This window comes from Lissotriton vulgaris, chromosome 5, assembly GCF_964263255.1.
Source record: "Lissotriton vulgaris chromosome 5, aLisVul1.2, whole genome shotgun sequence".
NCBI lineage: Eukaryota > Metazoa > Chordata > Amphibia > Caudata > Salamandridae > Lissotriton > Lissotriton vulgaris.
Window position 1 is genome coordinate 1,044,835,983 of NC_141693.1, and position 21,537 is coordinate 1,044,857,519.

At 49.1% G+C, this 21,537-nt stretch overlaps 1 protein-coding gene across 2 annotated transcripts in view; it reads right to left on the bottom strand.

Annotated features, from left to right (window-relative positions):
• LZTS2 (leucine zipper tumor suppressor 2) overlaps window positions 1-21,537 on the bottom strand; it is a 778,631-nt gene that overhangs the window by 229,227 nt on the left and 527,867 nt on the right. The window contains exon 1 of one of the 2 annotated variants that reach the window (XM_086922678.1): window positions 7,116-7,348. The exons of the other annotated variant lie outside the window; for it this stretch is intronic. The gene's annotated coding sequence lies outside the window, so the exon portion shown is untranslated. Of the gene's footprint in view, window positions 1-7,115; window positions 7,349-21,537 lie in introns of those variants that run through there. 2 annotated transcript variants of the gene reach the window in all.

Sequence of the window (21,537 nt, forward strand, 5' to 3'; positions counted from 1 at the left end):
TGGTTTGCTTTTTGAGAAAACGTTGGATAGGAGGGCCGGTCTAGCTTTCTTTTCTGAACCTTGAGCCTTTTGCAACCCTCAAAGTGCCCTTTTGTATACAGCATGTGTATCCACCTCAAGTGCACCCTAATTTGAGCAATCCAACACTGGCCCCTCCACTCTTCTCTGTGAGCACGACTGACCAATGCTGGCGGCTTGTCAAAGCCGGCACACGTGCTGGTCCGAGTACCACTTAATCTCCATTCATTTTGGGGATGTTGAAACAACCCTTGAATGCAAAAGATTTTGTACATACACAAATGTCCAGTTGCAGCATGTCCTGCCGGCATTTGTCGCATTTCTAAGCGTGTTCATTTCTCGCAGCAAGAGTGACCGGGCATGCAAAGATGTAGGTATTTACCCAGAATTCCACAATGGGTCACGTGAGATTTTCAAGGTCAGAAGTTAGTTAGGTAGGTGTCCAAGGGTCAAAGCCGGGAGGCTGTAATCTGTTCACTGTAACCAAAATGACAATTCACTTGCTGTCAATCAAATGAAATCACGTCAGAGCTGCCGTACATCAGTTTTGATGGCCGTTAGAAATAAGTGCCCCTTCAGTTTTATCACAAATGCGTTGTCACTAATTACAAATGTTTTATGTTCCCAGCAGCGAAGAGGAGAGTCTTGTGGCAGTTGTCCAAACACCTCGCCTGGGCAGCTGCTGACCTACTTCTTGCAGGCCTGGAGTCAGGATGCCTGGTACCCTAGTGGCACTCCCTTGATGGGAGTGCGAGCTAGCCCTACTGCTGCAAGGTCAGCTCCATACTCAACTGCTGAGGGGGGGGCGGAGGGGGGGGGGGGGGGGACAAGCAGTAGGCCCAAATACTGGCAGGGGCTCTGCATCACACCACATGCACATCAGTGCACCCTTCTTTGCTTACGCCACGGCTTCCATGCACAAGAGACACTTTTTTTTTTTTTTTAATTCCTAGCAATTTTGTTCGAGACAATTAATATTGCCAGGCATAAAACATGCAGTTAATGTGAAAGCAGAAGAGATATCTCAAGTCACTTCATTTTTTTTTAAAAAGAAGTAATTGTAGGCTAATATTTTGGCCCTGCTTTTGGAAAAGCATATGAAAATATTCGCACTAAAATCCGGGTACATAAAAAAAAAAAAAAAAAAGAGAAGAAGAAGGTTGAGAAGAGAATCCAGGAGGATTTGTTTCTGAAAGTTTGAGGGGGGGATTTTAAGCGCTGGATCGCCACACTGGACATGAAATTGTTGAGTCTGTGATAACCAGCTAGGGGATTTTTTTATGGCTTGGGCATGACGCTGTTGAGAGGTCTCAATGTGTCTGAAAGATATACCAATGAGCAGGCTATAACATGAATAGAAAAAATTGCATTCATATTCATCAAAACGTATTACAGACACATTGCATGTTTTAAAAGAAGCATCACGGATAATAACGACATCAAAGTGGAGAATCCAAACCTATGTCCGTTTGTATAGCGTATGTGAGAGGCACTGGAGTGACACTAATACATTGATAAATAGATGTACAATGCTAGGAAATGTAGTTGCAAATACACATTTTCAAAGTTTTAAAATAAAATGTCTGTGTTTCAGCTAAATTTTGAATTCCACTGGCCTTCTTCTGGGCATGTGTAAATGCATGTACCTTGGCATGGAGCACTAGCCAGTATTGAAGCTCCTGTACTGCACACATATGAACAGCTGCCCGAGCCGGGTGGATGATAAAGACACTTACTTTATCCTTATAAAAGTATAACTCCTGAACTGCAGATAGTCTATGCTGTGGTAGGTGAGTTCTAGATGTTATGGTACCGCTTCTAAGCAGCAGGATGTAGCATTACATACACATCTTTAGGCTTTTACATGACTTAATCACAGTGCTTAAGTACTTGGCAGGCCAGCAGTTGTGAAGAACATTTATTCAGCTCTTGTAGTTTACAGTGCAGTTAGGTTTGAAGAAACAATCTCTCTGAATTATTCAGCAACAAAATCACTGCCATTTACAGCAACTTTAGAGCGTAATCGAACCCAACAGACCTCGCCAAACACCTCCTGATCTTATCCACAGAACCAATGCTAACCACGTGGCCTTTCATCATCCCAGAAGAAACCGCTGCCACCAAGAAGTCTTTCCACTAAGAAGCCCCCATAGGGCCCTACCACACCTATTTCAGAAAACTGCAGCCCTGCGGTGGCATGCTCACACCCATTCTGAACGCCTCCACCTCTTCTGAGACCTTCCCAGATGCTTTGAAACACGCAACTGTACTCCTGTGCAGAAGAAACCCTCTGCAGACCCTTCAACATTAGCCAACTACAGACTGATCTCCCTGCTACCATCCAAGGACTTAGAGAAAATCATTAACAGACACCTCACCAAATAACTAAATGACCACCAGCTCCTTCACACCTTTCAGTCTGGTTTCACACCCTACCACTGCATGGAAACTGTTCAGACTTTCAGACCCTACCACTGCCATCACAGATGGCATCCACATGACTTGACAGAGGAGACAACAGCGCTCACCTTCCTTGACCTCTCCGCAGCATTAGACACAGTCTCCCACCCCATCCTCCTCCAACGACTACACAACATTAAAATCCAAGGACTACTCCAATGGATCTGCTCCTTCCTGACTGGAAGGACCCAGTCAGACAGCCTGGCGCCGTACACATCGGAAGCCTGTAGCCTCATTTGTGGTGTCCTGCAAGGATCCTCCCTACACCTCACCCTCTTCCACACATACATGATCCCTCTAACCAGCATCATCCACTGTCACAACATCAATGTCCTCGCATACACCGATGACATGCAACTCACTCACAGACAGGACGTTTAGTACCCGGATCAAGTTCAATGACTGAAATCGCCCACTGGATGAAGACCAACTGGCTGAAAGTGTGATCTTCAGGAAGAGAACATCACTGTAGGACTCCACCAGGAGGCGAACAGAGCTAGGACCAACACCCACAACAAGAACCTCTGGATCATCACTGACCGCAAACTGGACATGACCGCCCAAGTCAATGCTGTCACAGCCTCATGCTTCCATACCCTGGAGATGCTGAGGAAGATTTTCAAATGGCTACCATCAACATCCAGATAAGCATCACGCGTGCTACGGCCACAAACAAGTAGGACTAAAGGAACACTTTCTATGATGGATCAACAAATAAACTCACCAGAAGGCTACAACCATTCATTCAAACCAGTAGCCAGAATCACTCAACCTCCCATGCCACATTCACATCACACCACTCCTGAAGGAGACCCACTAGCAAAATTAAAACTCACCCACACATTCAAGGCATTACATAACAGTGGCCCAGCACACCTCAACAGTCGCATCTGCTTTCAAAAACCCACCAGACAACTTCTGTCCCCCGGCTTCAACTTGCACAAATCCCACATAAAAGGAAAACCAGATCTAGTGGTAGAGCCGTCTCCTACATTACTCCTAGAGTGTGGAACGACCTGTTGCTACACAAAAGCCTCCTGTCCACTTCTTGAAGTCTGCAAAAAGCTGAAGACCTGGCTTTTCGAGTAATCCTACAAGGCCCTAGTTTTCCCCACCAGGGTATCCTTCCGAGTGATAGTGCGCTCTACAAATCTTCATAACATAACAGGGTCTGACTGGTAGAGGAATTAACTCTTCACACGCTTTCAAATTAAGTACTCCTTGCTGAGCTGGAATAGGACATGTTTAGTATAATTTATGTTTACGTATAATGCCAAAAAATGAAGGCTGCACTTAAGTTGGCACACTGTTATTTACAGGGTTGGTACCACATCATTGTTGGCAAGGGGAGGCGGGACTTGGTGCTATAGTTTACTCTGTCAGGACCGCAGTATCAGTGTCAGACAAAGCAGCCAGTGTTTGTTCAAAGTAGTTTTACTTTCGTAAAAAAAGTTGAAAGCATAGCAGCCGGACCAGACTTGCTAGGAGGCGTGGACATGCAGGTACAGACACAGCACATGGAACAGGGTCCAGCCCTGTCCTCGTCCAGCAGGGCCGGGGACACCACTGTGAGCCTGCTAGGCGGGGAGGCCCTCCAGAAATGCCTGCACCCCGAGCATGCAGACAGCTCGCCCTGCCAGTCACACGGCCAGCCCAGCCTGTGTAAACAACGCCATGCACAGCCAGACAGGCCGCGTGTTCTCTGGGCTCGACTCCGTCAGATTCCCACCCCTCCCCCATCCAAACAGTACAAAGGGCACACAGAAGGAACATCTCGCGCAGAGGGAACATTTCCGCCGTCGAGGGTCAAGTTGTCAAAAAAGTGAAGACCTGTGGAAAAAAATCATGGGGGTGGGTTCTAAAAGTCTGGAAGGTTAAGTCCAAGATGGAACACGGTGCTACATTGGTACATGACCTATGTGAGGTGAACGCCTGGTGCAGAGCTGGGAGTCCAGCCCGCAGAAAGGCCAGCCGAGCCATTCGTTATTGTGCCATAAAAGAAACGAGCGCCAGAGAATTGGATCAGGGGGCGTATAACGTTAGCATGGGCAGCAGAGATACCTAGTAACTGCGGAAGTTAGGGCTGGAACTCATCAGGCAGTTCAGTGGCCATGCCAAGGCCCGGGACTTAGTCTCCAAACTCAGCACGCGGAGTCACCTGCGCGCCACCAAACGACCAGGGTCCCAGACCACCTGACAATACTGTATAGGGACGCTCTGGAGACAGTCTCCAAAACATGGATGGAAAGCTGGGGCTCAGCGGTGATTAGATTTCTGCCCGACTGTGAGAGTGAAGGATTCACAGAAGAGTCTACGTGGTTACTGGGGACGGCAGAGGGAGAAATACTCCAACGAGTGCAGTTAAACAATGACGTCCAAATATTCCTATTTTCTCGAAATAAATGTGGATACTGCTGACTCGGTCTAGCTCCCGGAGCCTGACGATTCACTCTGGAAAGTTTTCACCAACTAAGTCAATCATTCAGACCTTCCAGAGACGCACCCTCCTCCCCTGAGCCACCCCCAACCCAGACATGTTTGAGCCCCCCTATCCCATATAGAAGGTGTCTGCACTTTTGAGACCACTGGCCGAAAACAACACTCTGCCTCCTTCTAAAGAAGTGTATAAATCGCAGGAGTATGCCTAACGTGTCATTCGCAGCGTTACAAAGACGCGTCTAAAGCAGAAGGTGCTACATAAAAACAATAGTTGCTTAACAGTGAACCAAACAGGCAGGCCACACAGCTTCAATGAGAGGGGCTCTATCTTCACAACTGAACTAAGACTGCCTCTGCTTCACATCGAGCAAAAATAAGACGTGTGGCTTCTTCACATGCAAGAGCTACTACTTTCTGCACCTGGTTACAAGTTACTTTCATGATAGGTAAACAATGCCTCTGACGAGAGCTGCTCTTCACCAGAAACAGCACCGAAATTACACCCAAATGCTGAAGAACGTTTTAAGCAAGATTCGTGAGCATAAGCACTGAAAATGAAGTGCAACTGTCCAGATACAAGCTATCTGCAAGCAGCGCTGAAGCGGCTCTCCATCCCTCTGAAGCCAGAGCGCGGTAACACAATCTCCGCGGCTCCGTCCAAGAGTGGGGGCGGGAGAGGCAGCGAGGGGTCGGGGATAAGAGCTCAGTCAGGGGCTCCAGGGCATTTCTGAGGCACATCAGCGCAGCCATGCGCACTCGGTGCCAGGTGAGGCCGGCCCTCCTCACAGCCTCGCCATCGGAGCGTGTAATGTGCCCTCGCCCCTCCGGGGGCCGGGGCACTGAAAGCAGCGCAGCAGGCACGCACAGACGAGGAGAAGAGACATCTCGGCAGCAGCTCGGGCTTACAAACGGCATCTCTCGCACCCCTTCTGCGTGGCACGTCAGGCGGAAGGCTGCAACGCAACTTTCAGGGAGATCATAAGAATGCCAAGCCAGAGAGGTCCCCGGTGACCTGTCCTGAGTGCAGCTGGGATTTGCTGCAGGGGGTTTCAATGCATATTCAAACTGGTTTAGGTCCAGTAGAAACCATTCGCAGCTGTCCAACTGCAAGGCCGGCAATGGTTTGTGTATGGGCTAATCCATCAGGCTGGAGCCATCACAACAAACAAAATGAGCACAAACATGATTTGCAGTGCAGTTGCGCTTCCGAGGCCAAAGTGCCGTTGCAGCACGTTGGACAAACAACCACTTAGGGTAATTACACAGCCCTTAAATAACACTTTTCACTCAACAAAATTGGAGTAAATGACATCATCAAAGCATGCGGTGTCCAGCAGCACTAATAGGTCGCATTAGTGAGATGCTGCGCGTGAACACCTGGCCAGCCACGCGCTTGAATGGAGGCTCCCAAGTATGCCAGCCCTCGGTGCAGTGCTCTCTGCCTCCTGCGTTACTGGAGCACGGTGCCAGTGTCCTGCTCTTTAGGACAGGGCTTCCTCTGCTATGCAGCCTATGGTGCCTGCGCTGCTCTTGGATGTTTCCACTGTGAAGGAGTCTGGAAAAAATTCGGAGGCCACATGCTCAGCCCCTTTCCTACAGCACAGCCCCCTTATTATCAAGCTCGAGAATTGTATTAAATCGAGGTTCAATTAATTACCTCCCCTTCATCCAGTGAGTGCACCAAAGGAGAGGCAGCGAAGGGGGCGAGGGAGGGCGGTGTAGTAATCGCCCACTATACACAGCCCTGGGCAGCTCGTGGAAAGAAACACAAGCCAAACCGAGGAAAAAGCGGTCTGATCTGATTCCTGGCCTCTTCATCGGGCGAATAAAGTAACCGCGGGCCACTTACTGTCCCATTTGATAATCTTAACTCCAAATTCGTAGTTCTGAGGAACAGATTTAACTCGGATATTAAACACTTTAAAAAATGGACCATCCTCCTGTGCCCGGGAGCACCTAGAGCCCCCTCCGTTCACGAAGGTCTTTTACCCGGACAAATAACCCGAGAGTGTTGCGTGTTCTCCGTCGGGGCTTTCCCGGAGTGCCTCCCGCCGCCCGCATGTGGCAGAGTCCAACAGAATCACCACAGGGGGGAAACCGAGGGAGGGCAGAGATTCGGGCAGGATACAGTACCTCACACTGGCCTCATTCATTCTCAGACTCCCTCCTCACTCACACAGGCACCCTGCCTCACTCACCGTCGCTGCCGTCCTCCTCCATGGCGCTTGGAGCTGCCCCGAACAGAAGCGCCTCCTGCGGGTCAGTCCTGGGCTCGCCCCCGCCGGTCTCGCGCTCTCCCCGGGATCCGCACTCCCGGCCCTCGGCTGGCGGCGCGCGTGCGCCGCTGCTGCCCTAAGTTGGTCCTGAAGTGATGGAAGTTTGAATCGACTTCTTTCCGTCCTCGCTGCCTCGGACAGCCCAGTGCCCTCCCTCTCCCAGCACTCCACGCCCCCACACATTTACACACACGCGCGCGGCCGAAACAACGCCCCCCACAGGCCCCGGGGGAGCAAGAGCAGACGGGACCGTTCTTAAAGCTGCAGTGCGCACAGCATCCCGACTCACTCGGGCTTTAGAGCTGCCGTTGTCGCCGAACCTGGAAAACATGTTTAGTCCACTCCTTTCCCGAGGTAACATTACCATTTCTTTTACGATGAAAATATTACTGTGAAAAATGTAGTTGCACGCACCTAGGCGGTAGTTCTAAATATGTTCAGGAAAGGGGGCACACATGGTGGTATATCTATTTTTGAGTTTTCTAGCACCAATAAATGATGCCCTAAGCCCCCCATACGCAGAGCAAAACCTTTTTAGCACACGTATTTGTACTATTCCCCCTTAAGATTTGTGCCACTTCATAGACCATGCAAGGGTGCAAGTGTGAGAGGGAATATCCGAGCTAGTGACCAGTGGGTTTTGTCGTGAGGCCTCTTGGCGGTGTGAGCTGTCCGGCAATGCATGTGTCCACAGTCAGGGCTGTCTAAGCATGCATCACTGCACAGCTTTGGCGCTCGGCGGGGAGCAGCTTCGCTGGTTAGCTTGTGTGCATTAGACTTGGAGCATGTCATGGCTGCCATGCTCACGTTGGTGGCACCGGCCTAGTTCGACAGACTGTTGATATCTACAAAATGTAAGTAGAGTGGACTTCGACTCTGGATGGATAAGGATGTGGCAAGGAAAAGGCGTGCAGAAGGAATGGATGTTGTGGATAGTAATGCAAGTGTTGGGTTGACAGACACACCGCATTTTGATGCGATGCTGATTGTAGAGAAGTCAACACAGCTAGCGAGACAGGATGGATAAGGATGTGATTTTGGACATGCTGAGGTCAATTAGTAAGGGGAACAAGATAGAAGTGCTTTATTGTTTAGAGTCCGGACCCCCAGGATGTCCTACGCCCCAAACTCATGCAATCCCACAATCAAAACTTGCCAGTCCAAGAGTGTGGGTAAAACGGCCATGTTTAATAACCATCAAACATTCATAAACATGACAAAATGCATGTATAAAATTCACATTTATAAATTCAATATTTACACTTTTAATATTTACAAGTATTATCACTGATCATAACCACCGGTTATGCAATATCTACCTACTCCAACACCAAGGGGCCCAGGCTCGCATCTCCTATCTGAGAACCACACAAGGCGTAACCCACCTGCGACCTTGAGCAGTGAGCCCCCAGCCCTTGGTCCTTGTCCGTCATTTCTGGGGCCCAACCCTCTACCACCAGGCTGCCAAGCAGGCTCATATGACCTGGCACCCTTGCCGCCCCAGTCGGTGTCCCAATTCTCCCTGCATAAAGCTTACTGTCTCTCCCCTCTATGCTGGCCTCGGGCGTATGTAAGCAGGCCTCCCGTTAACCCTGAAAATCAATGTTCTGTGGCCTCTTTTCCACCACTTGGGTGACCAGGGCCCACAGGTCCTTCACCTTCCCCACCTGAAAACAAGTTGTGAACAAAAGACCAGATCCCCTAGATCCACACGTGATCCTGGGATCAAGTGTGGGACAAAAGAAGATGTGTGCCAGTGGACCCCAGGCCTAAATAGCACCCCCCCCCCGGCTCCACCCCTTCTGCTCCCTGCTCTGGCCGGACACACGTCACGGCCGACCCGGAAGTACTTCCTCCGGCCAGTAGCCAATCGGGCTACTGGACCGGACTATGGGGGTGTGGCGTGGGTCCGGGGGCTGGGCCCTAGCTTGCTGAGATCTCGCTCTTTTCCAATGATGTCTTGATACACAAGAGGGCTTTTGGCGCTCTGGTGGACAGTAGCATGCAAGTAGCAGGGGAATTTCCAAGCAGGGCCGGACTGGGAACCACAACTGGCCCTGGCAAAGTGCTCGGCCGGCCCCCCTCTCCCCACTCGGGGGCGGGGGTGGGGGTGGTTGGAGGTGTCGCCGAGCTATGCTGCAAAAATGGCCCTGTAACAAAAACTGCCCCCAGGGGCCCAAAACCGGCCACCACCCGTGCGGCGCACCGTTGGATTGCCCGGTGCCCGCTATGGCCCTGCTTCCAAGGGTCACCATACATTAAATCCAACCATCCACGTTTCTCAAGTTGGAACACTGATTATCAACAAACAGGGCACTAGTAACACCTTTTGCTTACAGTGCTTACAAACAAGCATGAAGCTCTCCATACAAAGATGTTAAGTTGTAAGTGTCAAGTGACTGTTGTGGTCACATACATTTTGCCAGTGAGTTGCCTTTGACCTTGCATGTGGAAAAACAATGCAGCATATGGGAAATGAAAGGTGGGCATATTTAGTACCAAGGAACTGTATGTGGCCACACGTCTCAAGCTCATAAGGAAGCCAAGCTATCTTGTAACATTTTACCTAACCAGTCAGCAGATTGCTAGCCTAGCTAAACTAGCTTGATAGACAAAGTTGCCAGCGCAGTTCTCTTGGCCAAAAGACTACCAGCCTAACTATGATTATATATCCTTGACCTTTGAGGCTGTGTTGGTTGCAAGAGAGTGGTGTGTCAGAACATTTGTAATTGGTTGACTGACAGTGTGTTCGATTGTTTCCCAGTTGCCCTCTGTTTCTGTTCAGCACTGATCCAACTTTTGGTGGTTTGTAAGAGTGTGTTGATGCATGTAGTGTGTTGTCCTGTTGTGGTGGATGCATTGTGTGCTAGGATATGTGTTCACCGGTCTGTTCCATGCTTCTTTGATGTGGTGCAGATGTTAAGGCATTCTGGAAGTGTTTAGTGTCTTGGCAAGTAACACATTGCAACCCACACTGTGTCATAGGAGTGTCGTCATGGTGCCTATATTTTATTCTATTGAATTAATGGTATTAGTAGTAGGGAGTTGGACTGTTCTGTTTCGAATAACGTCCAGTCAAGTGATGGCCTTTGCCTGCAGCGAACATGTGTTATTTTATCTGATGTTATCAGAACACAGTCATTATGCATTCTAGCAAAACAACCTTAACAAACTCCACCCTGATGACTTGACTGGCAAGTTGGTTTGGTACGTGTAAATGTTGTCACTGAATGCCATTATCATCCAAAAGAATGAATGTCCTGTTAGACATATTTCTTTCGTCAGGGCTAGTTCTTCCTCAGGATTCTGCAGGCCATTGCCCTGCCCTGCCCTGCTGTTCATATCCCCTGCCACATGCTGATCACTCTCTGTTTACCCCACCCTGCACCGTGGGTGTTCACAGAGGATTTTGTGTTCCACTCAAAAAGAGCTCTTGGTGGTCGAAATAAGTCGATGGGATGTCGGTTGAGTATAGTTTCCTATCCCACTCTTCCTGCTTAAACTCTTCAGTGAGAAAACACACACAAGCCAGACGTCTATAGTCCCTGCATCCATAATCCCTCCTCTTGCAATCAGACTTCACTTTCTGTACTTTTTGATGAAACCCAGCTCGGCCTGTTCTCTGCGCAATTAGTCCAGTTTGGTCTTGACTTGTTTATGTCTTTCTCCACTGAACTGCAATTAGGGGTTATCCCTATCTGTATCCATGCAGCATTTGATTCTATTCTCCTTTCTCAGACAAACCAAGGTCCATAAAAAAAGTCTGCCTCACCATTTTGGTTTCCGCTAGTGCGCTTTGACCAGGTGGATTTGCTATCCCTGATTTCACAGACCCCATTGTCTAACTTTGTGTGGGGAAATATGTGTTTGTGCTTCAGTTCCAACTAAACACCAGTAGTCTCCAAACAACTGGATGAGTAGGTGTGTGGCACCAGCATTTTCACACTGTAAATAGTAGAACGCACTCATATTTATTAATCTAATATTTTATTACTGCTCAACGGTGTTTAAGGCATGCAACCTTGGTGTGCTCCACGTCCGTGCACGTTTGCTAAATGCGAAAAAAATGAGGCCTCGTCAGATCTCCAAACAAGATGCACCACCACTTGTATAAATGAACCCAAAATTTCAACCAATTTTTCACTATTTTAATCTTTTTTTTTTCTACCAAGGTTCTTCTTATTTTAATCCAAACTTGTTTTTCATGTTACATCCACGTTTCATCATCTTATTTCAAAAGTGCCTATCCAGGATTTTTCTCAGCAGCACAAGATGGTTCATGATTCCTTATATCACAGCTGCTTTAAAGTCTACCCAATGCATTTCGGGATCATTCCCTTCCACAGGGGTAACTAAAATACAAGATGTTAAGGAGAACCCATCAGCAAGACCTATAAATATTAAACCTAATTAAATTGTGTTCTACTAATCTATCAATTGCTACATACCAATTCTAACGTGCAAGCAAAACGGTAATATTTTCTATGCCTCCAAGTTCAAAGTCAGGATCTATATCCTTTCAACAAAGATAGTCTTGTGCCACGTAACCTCAAGTGCTTTTAAAACTGACGGTCAATTTAAAAAATGCAGCACATTGAGATAAAGTATAACCATACCATCATGAAGGTTAAAATTGGCATGTAGCAATTGGTGCGTTAGTAGAAAACAATTTAATTAAGTTAAATATTTATAGATTTTGCTAATGAATTCTCTTTAACATCTTGTATTTTTAGTTATCCTGAGGAAGGGAATGATCCCAAAATGCAATGTGTAGACTTTAAAGTGGCTGTGACATAAGGAATCATGAACCCTCTTTCGAAATATGATGATGAAACGTGAATGTAACATGAAAAACAAGTTTGGATTAAAATAAGGAGAACCTTCGTATAAAAAGAAAAGATTAAAATAGTGAAAAATTGGTTGAAATGTTGGACTCATTTGTACAAGTGGCTGTGCATCTTGTTTGGAGACCTGAGGAGGCCCAATTAACAGCATTTGCACCCCATGCCCTGCCAGCCAAAGGCACTACAGAAAAACAGAACTTTACTGTTGCATCTGCGAGACAGTCACTGGGCAACTAGGAGGAGGCACAACAGAGTCATCCAACACAGAAGGGCTACTCATAAGCTGTCAGAAGGAGGTTTATGGTTTGGTCAGGAGGGGTCAGGTGGAAGAAAAGACATGCTCTTGGCCGCCTTCTTTGGTGTGGTTCATTTGCCAATCGCATCTAGTGACACTCACTCTGCTTCTTGCCAATCTCGCCGTTGCCCCTCCTCCTCTATTTGCTTTCCCCTTCTATATTTCTGTGATATGCTCACGTGATCCCTTTCTGCTCCTTCTCTTTCTTCTACTTCAACATCCTTCTCCCACACACTTATTATTGTCTCACAGTCTCAGATGTCTGCATCCTCTGCACTTTTCCATTTAAGCTTTATTCACAGCAGAAGTAGAAGACACGCTACCACAAGCCCCTTCTTTCTGTCATGTTGGCTGTTAATGTTACATTTAATCAAGACTTAGGGCCAGATGTACGACCATTGGAATTTGCAAGTCGTAAATCGCGACAAATTGCGAGTCGCAATTTGCAAGTCGCAAACTGCAATGTGCAACAGTGTCTTAGACACTGTTTGCAATTCCCAATGGGGTCGCAAATTACATGCCTCATAAATATTAATGAGGCTGTCGCAATTTGCAACCCCATTGTGAATGGCTAGCACTCCCAGGGATGGTGACCTGCTGGGGTCAGCAGGCCACCATGTCTGGGACTGCTTTTAAATAAAGCAGTTAAAAAAAATGCAACCCATTATCCTTAAAGGAAAATGGGATGCATTTAAAAATTAAACATTAAACTCTTCAGTATCAATTTTTATGGGCAGGCAGTGGTCCCCCGTGAAAAATATTTGAGGGGAAGGTGCCCCCTGGGGACCCTTTCCTGTTTGCAAGTGGTTTACCACCCTTCTGAGATGGGTGGTAAACTGCAAGTGTTTTGCAACAGCAATTGCAGTCGCAAAACATTCATACAAGGGTTTTTGAGTCGCTATTAGGAACGGACGCCCTTGGCACACCCCTTCCTTATAGGAGTCGCTAACCCTATTTTGCGAGTCTCTAATTGATTAGCGACTCGCAAATTAAGGTTAGTACATTGGCCTGACCTATTTTGCGGTCGCAAAGGGGCTGAAATCCCAATTTGCCACCGCAAAAATCGGTCGTACATCTGGGCCTTAGTTACATCAGCTTGGCCCTTACAAACAAGATTTTCTGGAAATTCACACAGTACCACAATTTCATACTCACTTCTTCGCTCAAGGAATTATATATTGAGGATTTCAACCAGACTCAACAATGAACTATGATGCAAAGGGAGGCATGCCACGCTTTGGAGGTGCCAAATGTCCTAGCTGCCTGGGAGGTGGACTTCTTAAATCCCTACTAATTGTCACAGACACAAAACTGGGCCCTCTAATTGCCCCAAGAAACACAAACTCCACCTCTGGATCTAATCCAAATTCTCAAAAGAATAGCAATTTTTCAATCTGACCCAAAGTGAAATGCACCAGACTAGTAACTCTCCTGGTGGGCCAACCTCTTAAATTTTGTGCATTTAACAACTGTTATTGACCTTTCAACACCCCCTCCTCCCCATGTAACCTTCTTTTGTTATACCTCAGTGTAACTATATACAGAGTACCTTGAACGTTGGGTGTTTCTAGATCTGTGTTTGGATGCCAAAATGAGAGTTCCAAGTGTGTCTCAGCTTGGGATCGCCATTAAACGAATCATTTACCAAAGCAAACCTGTACAATCTCCTGTTCCTGTCACAATTGGTGATTCATTGTACCAAAAGGTTAAAGGAACAACAAAAAGTCCAAGCTCTTTAGTGTGTGGTGGTGTGCATACAAAAGGAGGAAGATATCTGCAAGTGGACGGAGGGGTAAACATCTTCATCATCATGAATCAGGACAACTTTCCCCTGCCAGAGAAAGACCCAATAATTTGAGGTGGAACAATCATGTCTAAGCCAGTCACAGACCTAGAGAATGCTTTGCCGTGTCTGTAGGAAGTGGAAGGTGCACCATAGAGTCAATTTTCTCCAAATATATTCAAAATATCACTATATTATAGTTGGTAGTAAACGATGGAGATCAGCCAACACGTTTCGTTCCATTGGGGGAACTTCATCAGGGCTGAAAACTTATATACAAAACATAACATAAATCACAACAGTAACATTAAAAAAACACACAGTTTAAAAACAAACATGTAGAATGACACACACATTTTTATTACAACACCATACAATAACATTACAAAACGGCTCACTAAAACAAATTACATATATAGAAAGACATATACTTCATGCTGTGACGGGGAGGCGGGTCAGGATGATGACAGTAGCGTTGTTACCGCAGGCAGATGGTCTGCTCTACCGTTGACCCCCCTTTCTGTCACCCTACTACAGACTGATGCCACCGCTACTGGACCTGAGGATTGGTGGTCGGCTGTCCCGCGGACCCCTCCTGCCATGCCTACGCTGTCAGAAGAAACCGGTCTGCAGGATTGGGGCACGAAGGAGACCGATAGTGTGTGGCAATATACTCCAATGGAAGAACACGGTCCCTTTAACTGTGGACTACGAGCCGGCGTAACCACGCCCCCAACAAGCATCGAGGAGTCAAATGCCGGAAGGGAGAAGGAGACGACGGACGGCGTTTCCCAGGAGGCGACAGGAGTATTGGAGTGGAGGCGGAGAGAAGCGGAATCGAGTTGCGAATACGGAGGAGGAGGAAGAGAACGAGGACGGAGCCCAGCTGAGAGCGACAAGCCAGGAGGCCACCGATTCGGCGCTTCGCCCTGCCACGGTCCCACGGGAGGAACGTGGCTGGACAAGGTACGGGGTTCTGTGGCTGGCTGGGTGGGGAGGAGCGATCCGAGCAAGCGGAGAGATCCGGTGTAAATAGTGTACAGCCTGTTGAATTACCCCCCCCCTCACGAGCACTATTGAACGGCTTAACTTAAATGCGCACTGGTTTCCCTCACTCCCTGGGCCCTGGCAAATCGTGTACGGACGTACCACTGATTGTGCCTTTCTTCTCTTTATTTTCTGGGACACCTCCGGACGAGTCCACGTCATCTTGAAGACTCCACCTACCTTCTGAACCAACGCGAGGGTCGAGTTAAAGGATTGCATTCTGGAGTATTCCGGATTCACGAGAGGTGTCAGGACGGAGACCTCGGACTTTGCCAAATTACGTGTGACTGCTAAAAGGCGTAAAGCCTATCTAAAAATAAAACCATCTTTAAGAGCACTTTTTCCTGACTCTGCCTCGTTAGACCATACTGCCCTGAGTCCTGACCTCTCTACCTCGGGGGTGCACGTGCCTGACCCTTTACAACTGGTGTCAGAAGTGGGATCAACATCCCAGTCCACCTGGGATACCGAGATGGACGCCCTGTTACAGCACTTGATAAAGGGACAGGAAAAACTAGAATGGGCTGTGGAACGCCAGATGACCTCGGCGCAAGCAGACAGAGACCTCTTTAAAAACACTATAGCGGCTCAGATGGATAGCATGCAGAAAACCATGATCCCTCCCACCGGGGCGGTAACCTTAGAGAACAGAGGCCATGGGCCAAGCCCGTCCGGCATCTCACTGCAAAAATACGTACAGGGTGAAGATCCGGACGCCTTTTTGATGAACTTCGAGCGGGCTGCCAGAGCGCTGGGGTGGCCAGAGGAGAAGTGGCCCTTCTTCCTAGCCCCGCTCTTAACTGGGGAAGCCCAGTTCGCATATCAAGTCGCAAATCCGGCGGGGAATGCTACGTATGCCGTGATAAAGACCGTGATCCTTGATCATCTAGGGCTTGATTCAGAGGCCTACCGCCTTCGGTTCCGCAAGGAAAAAGGGGTACCGGGAGAAAACCCAAAGACCCTCTTTTTTCGCTTGAAGATGATGGCGGATAAGTGGCTGAAGGCGGGTACCAGTACCAAAGAAGAGATCTTGGCCCAGATATACTTGGAGCAGTTTATGGAGGCACTCCCCTACGGTACCCAGAGGTGGTTGAGGCAACACTCCGGGCTTACAGTAGAACAGGCGATCGAGATGGCCGCCAACTACGCCCGAGCGCAACCTCGGGGCATGGGGTGGGAAACTGAAAAGGCCTCCAGACAACCGTCCTTGATGAAGAGCGACAAGAAGACAAAACCGGCTACTGAGACCTTCAGGCCTCGACCTCTGCGGATGGAGCCTCCGGTACCACGGGGTCCCCAATGTTTTGAGTGTGGCGAGTGGGGCCACATTGCTCGCCTGTGTCCCAGGAGAAGACCTCCCGAGGAACCTATGGAGGTGGGGTACCTACCAAAGGCCGTCCTATATTCCTCGGAGCTAGGAACCTCATTTCATGTAAGTATGAGGGTAAATGGGGTTTGTATTAAAGCCCTCCTGGACTCCGGGTGTAGACAGTCGGTGGTACAAGAGAAGTATGTCCAGCCCCACCAATATGTCCGAGAAGCCGTAGTACACATAAGGTGTGTGCACGGGGACGTCAGACCGTATCCTGTGGCCCAGGTCTCCGTTGCCGCGGACAACCAACCGGTTTGCTCTGTGAGGGTGGGAGTACTAAAAACACTACCAGAGGAGATGATCTTGGGAGTGGACAACCCGGACTTCCTAGACCTGTTCAGGAGAACAGTATACGACCTACCCCGGTCAAAACAGTCAGCACTATCGACTCTACTCACGGAGGAACCCTGGGTCCTGGATCGCAGCTTCCGCTTCGCACAAGCAGAAGATCGAACCCTCTACAATGCGTGGGAAGCGGCCCAGGCATCCCAGGAAGACTCCAGCATCTCCTACCCCAGGTTTGTGATAAAACGGGAGCTCCTGTATCGAGAGGCAGCGAGTGGGAAGGAGTTGCAACTCTTGGTACCTACGTCCTTCAGAGAACAAGTACTGTTCTTTGCACACGCGCATTTGACGGCGGGTCATGCGGGCAAGGAGAAGACAACAGAGAGCATTACCAGGCATTTCTACTGGCCGGGGATATACAAGGACGTGCAAGAATACTGTCGTAAATGCGAGGTCTGCCAGAGGAAGAACACTCACAAACCCCCGGCAGCCCCCCTACAACCGATGCCAATCATTGGGGTACCCTTCGAGCGGGTAGGGATGGATCTCATAGGGCCCCTCCCAAAGACCCCCCGAGGACAGTTGTACGCCCTTGTCATAGTGGACTACGCGACCAGATACATAGAGGCCTTCCCCCTGAAAACCCCCACTACCGCCAATGTGGCGGAAAAATTCGTGGAACTGTTTTCTAGGGTGGGATTCCCGAAGGAGGTCGTCACCGACCAGGGAACCCCCTTCACATCCCGCCTCATGCAAGAAATCTGTAAATCGTTAGGAATACGTCACCTAAAAACCTCGGTCTACCACCCTCAGACCGATGGCCTCGTAGAGAGGTACAATCAGAGTCTCAAAAACACCCTAAAGAAAATGCTAACCTCCGAAGGCCCGGCCTGGGACCGGCTCCTACCGTTGGCTCTGTATGTACTCAGAGCTCAAAAACAGAGCAGCCTGGGTCATTCTGCTTTCGAGCTGCTATACGGAAGAGTACCAAGGACCTTGCTGGAAATCACAAAAGATGCGTGGGAAGAGCAAGTAGAATTAGAGAAAAATACCCCCTTGGAATATACAGCTCAACTGAGGTCCAAGCTGGGGAAACTACGCAGCCTGGCATATACCAACCTTGAACAAAAACAGAAACAACAAAAGAAGAACTATGACCGAGGGACCAGACTCCGAAAGTTGAGAGTAGGAGATTGGGCTCTATTGCTTCTACCCTCTGTCACGAAGAAAACAGAGTGGGAAGGACCTTATGAAGTAGTAGACACCATAGGGGAGACCACCTATAGGCTAAGACTCTCCCCAGCAAAAACCCAGACCTACCACATAAATATCCTAAAAAAATGGATTGGTCCACCACCTCAGAGGGTTCACTTAGCTATCCCGAATAAACAGACGGAGGAAAACACCCTACGTCACCTAGTCATTAATCCGGAACTGTCGGACAAGCAACAACAGGAACTACAGGCCGCCTTGACCCCCTTCACGGCTGTCTTTTCGGATTTACCGGGGAAAACCACCCTCGTAGAACACAGGATTGATACGATTCCAGGGAAGGTAGTGCGACAGCGGCCATACCGTATCCCCGCTGCCAGGAGGGAGGCAGTAAGACAGGAAGTAAGAGACATGTTGGAGTTAGGGGTCATACAACCGTCGACCAGCAACTGGGCCTCCCCAATAGTCATGGTGCCCAAGCCGGATGGCACGAAGCGCTTTTGCATGGACTTCCGGGCCTTGAACACAATATCCTCTTTCGACGCGTACCCCATCCCCCGGGTTGATGAATTAATCGAGAAGCTCGGGGAAGCGGTGTATATCACAACCATCGATCTGACCAAGGGGTACTGGCAAGTACCCCTTCGAATAGAAGACCGGAAAAAGACTGCCTTCATCACGGACGAAGGGCTTTTTGAGTTCAAGGTTCTCCCCTTTGGGCTTCATGGCGCCCCCGCCACTTTCCAGCGGCTTATGAACCGCATACTCAAACCTTTCCCAACCTTTTGCTCTGCCTACCTGGACGATATAGTCGTCCATAGTAAAACCTGGAACGAACATATACGACACATACAGGCCATCCTCAGGGCCCTGCAGGAAGCAGGCCTCCACATCAACGCGAGGAAGTCCCGGGCGGCTTTCACCAGAGTCAAGTATCTAGGGTACGTGCTGGGCGAGGGTACCATCGCCCCCCAAGACGAGAAAGTCCGAGCCATTAGAGACACCGGTTTCCCCACCAACAAAAGAGAGCTGCGCGCTTTCCTTGGACTGATCGGGTATTACCGGAGGTTTATCCCCAGATTCGCTGAGCTGGCCACTCCTTTGACGAACCTCCTACGCAAAGACGTGAAGGCCAGGGAGATCCAGAATGCCCCCAAGGGAGCCGTGGAGGCCTTTCGGACATTGAAGGAAGCAATCACATCGGCCCCAGTTCTGATGTCCCCGGACTTTACTAAAGCCTTCATACTCGCCACAGATGCCTCGGAAACCGGTATTGGGGCTGTCTTGTCTCAGAAGGACAAGGACGGGGTGGAGCACCCTATCTTATTTACGAGCAGGAAACTATATCCAAGAGAACAGAAGTACTCCACGGTGGAACGTGAATGCCTCGCCATTAAGTGGGCGGTGGAAAAACTGCAATATTATCTGGAGGGCCGCCCCTTTGTCCTTCACACGGACCATGCCCCCCTGAGCTGGATGTACCGCAACCGTTCTCTCAATCAAAGGGTCCTTAGGTGGTTCCTTTCCCTCCAGCCGTTTTCCTTTACGGTGGTTCACAAGAAGGGTTCCGACAACGGGAATGCGGACTACCTTTCTAGAGTACAACCTCTCCCCGATCGGGAGAGTCCAGGAGGGGAGGTGTGTGACGGGGAGGCGGGTCAGGATGATGACAGTAGCGTTGTTACCGCAGGCAGATGGTCTGCTCTACCGTTGACCCCCCTTTCTGTCACCCTACTACAGACTGATGCCACCGCTACTGGACCTGAGGATTGGTGGTCGGCTGTCCCGCGGACCCCTCCTGCCATGCCTACGCTGTCAGAAGAAACCGGTCTGCAGGATTGGGGCACGAAGGAGACCGATAGTGTGTGGCAATATACTCCAATGGAAGAACACGGTCCCTTTAACTGTGGACTACGAGCCGGCGTAACCACGCCCCCAACAAGCATCGAGGAGTCAAATGCCGGAAGGGAGAAGGAGACGACGGACGGCGTTTCCCAGGAGGCGACAGGAGTATTGGAGTGGAGGCGGAGAGAAGCGGAATCGAGTTGCGAATACGGAGGAGGAGGAAGAGAACGAGGACGGAGCCCAGCTGAGAGCGACAAGCCAGGAGGCCACCGATTCGGCGCTTCGCCCTGCCACGGTCCCACGGGAGGAACGTGGCTGGACAAGGTACGGGGTTCTGTGGCTGGCTGGGTGGGGAGGAGCGATCCGAGCAAGCGGAGAGATCCGGTGTAAATAGTGTACAGCCTGTTGAATTACCCCCCCCCTCACGAGCACTATTGAACGGCTTAACTTAAATGCGCACTGGTTTCCCTCACTCCCTGGGCCCTGGCAAATCGTGTACGGACGTACCACTGATTGTGCCTTTCTTCTCTTTATTTTCTGGGACACCTCCGGACGAGTCCACGTCATCTTGAAGACTCCACCTACCTTCTGAACCAACGCGAGGGTCGAGTTAAAGGATTGCATTCTGGAGTATTCCGGATTCACGAGAGGTGTCAGGACGGAGACCTCGGACTTTGCCAAATTACGTGTGACTGCTAAAAGGCGTAAAGCCTATCTAAAAATAAAACCATCTTTAAGAGCACTTTTTCCTGACTCTGCCTCGTTAGACCATACTGCCCTGAGTCCTGACCTCTCTACCTCGGGGGTGCACGTGCCTGACCCTTTACACATGCATATGTTCAATTAAAATATATATCAATTTTGTTTTTACGTGTAGCAGAAGATTTAATAATAATGCTTTACTGTGCTCTGATGTTGATGCATTCAAAGATCATGGACACTCAATGTTTCCAGAGGAAAAATAGGCCATTCAGAGAATAATACACCAGCACCACACAGGAGCTAAATGCCACATAGGAGAAGCTTAGGGGTGTTGCTTGGTCAGTGAGATTCAGAGGATATGAATCCCACATTTCCCAAGTAAACATGCAGTGGGTTACAAGGTGGGGGAGTAGGGGGAGAGAAGAGCAAGGTTAAGGAAGAACTGTTTCTTATCCAAAAACCCAATGCCAAAAACATGGCCCATCATCACCCGAGAAGAAACCACTGGCACCATGAAGTCTATCCACTCAGGGACCCCATCAGACCCGTACCCCCACTGTGCCTACACCAGAGGACTGCAATGCATCAGTGCTGTGCTCACACCCATTCTGAATGTGTTTACCTCTTCAGCGACCTTCCCAGATGCTTGCAAACAGGCAAATTACCTTTCACTGCTCAAGAAACTCTCCGGGGACCCATCAAGGCTCGCCGACTACAGACCGATTTCCCTGCTAACATTCCCGGCCAAGGTCTCAGAGAAAATCATCAACAGATGCCTCACCAAATACCTCAACGACCACTAAATCCTCAGCACCACTCAGTTTGGTTTCAGACTCAATCACAGCAAGTAAACTGTCCTCTTTGCTGCCTCTAAGGACTTCAGATCAGAGAACTACCAGCTCTGTATGACCAAAAAGAATTATGCTACAGTGCTCTGAGTGCCTTCACAGAGCAGCAAC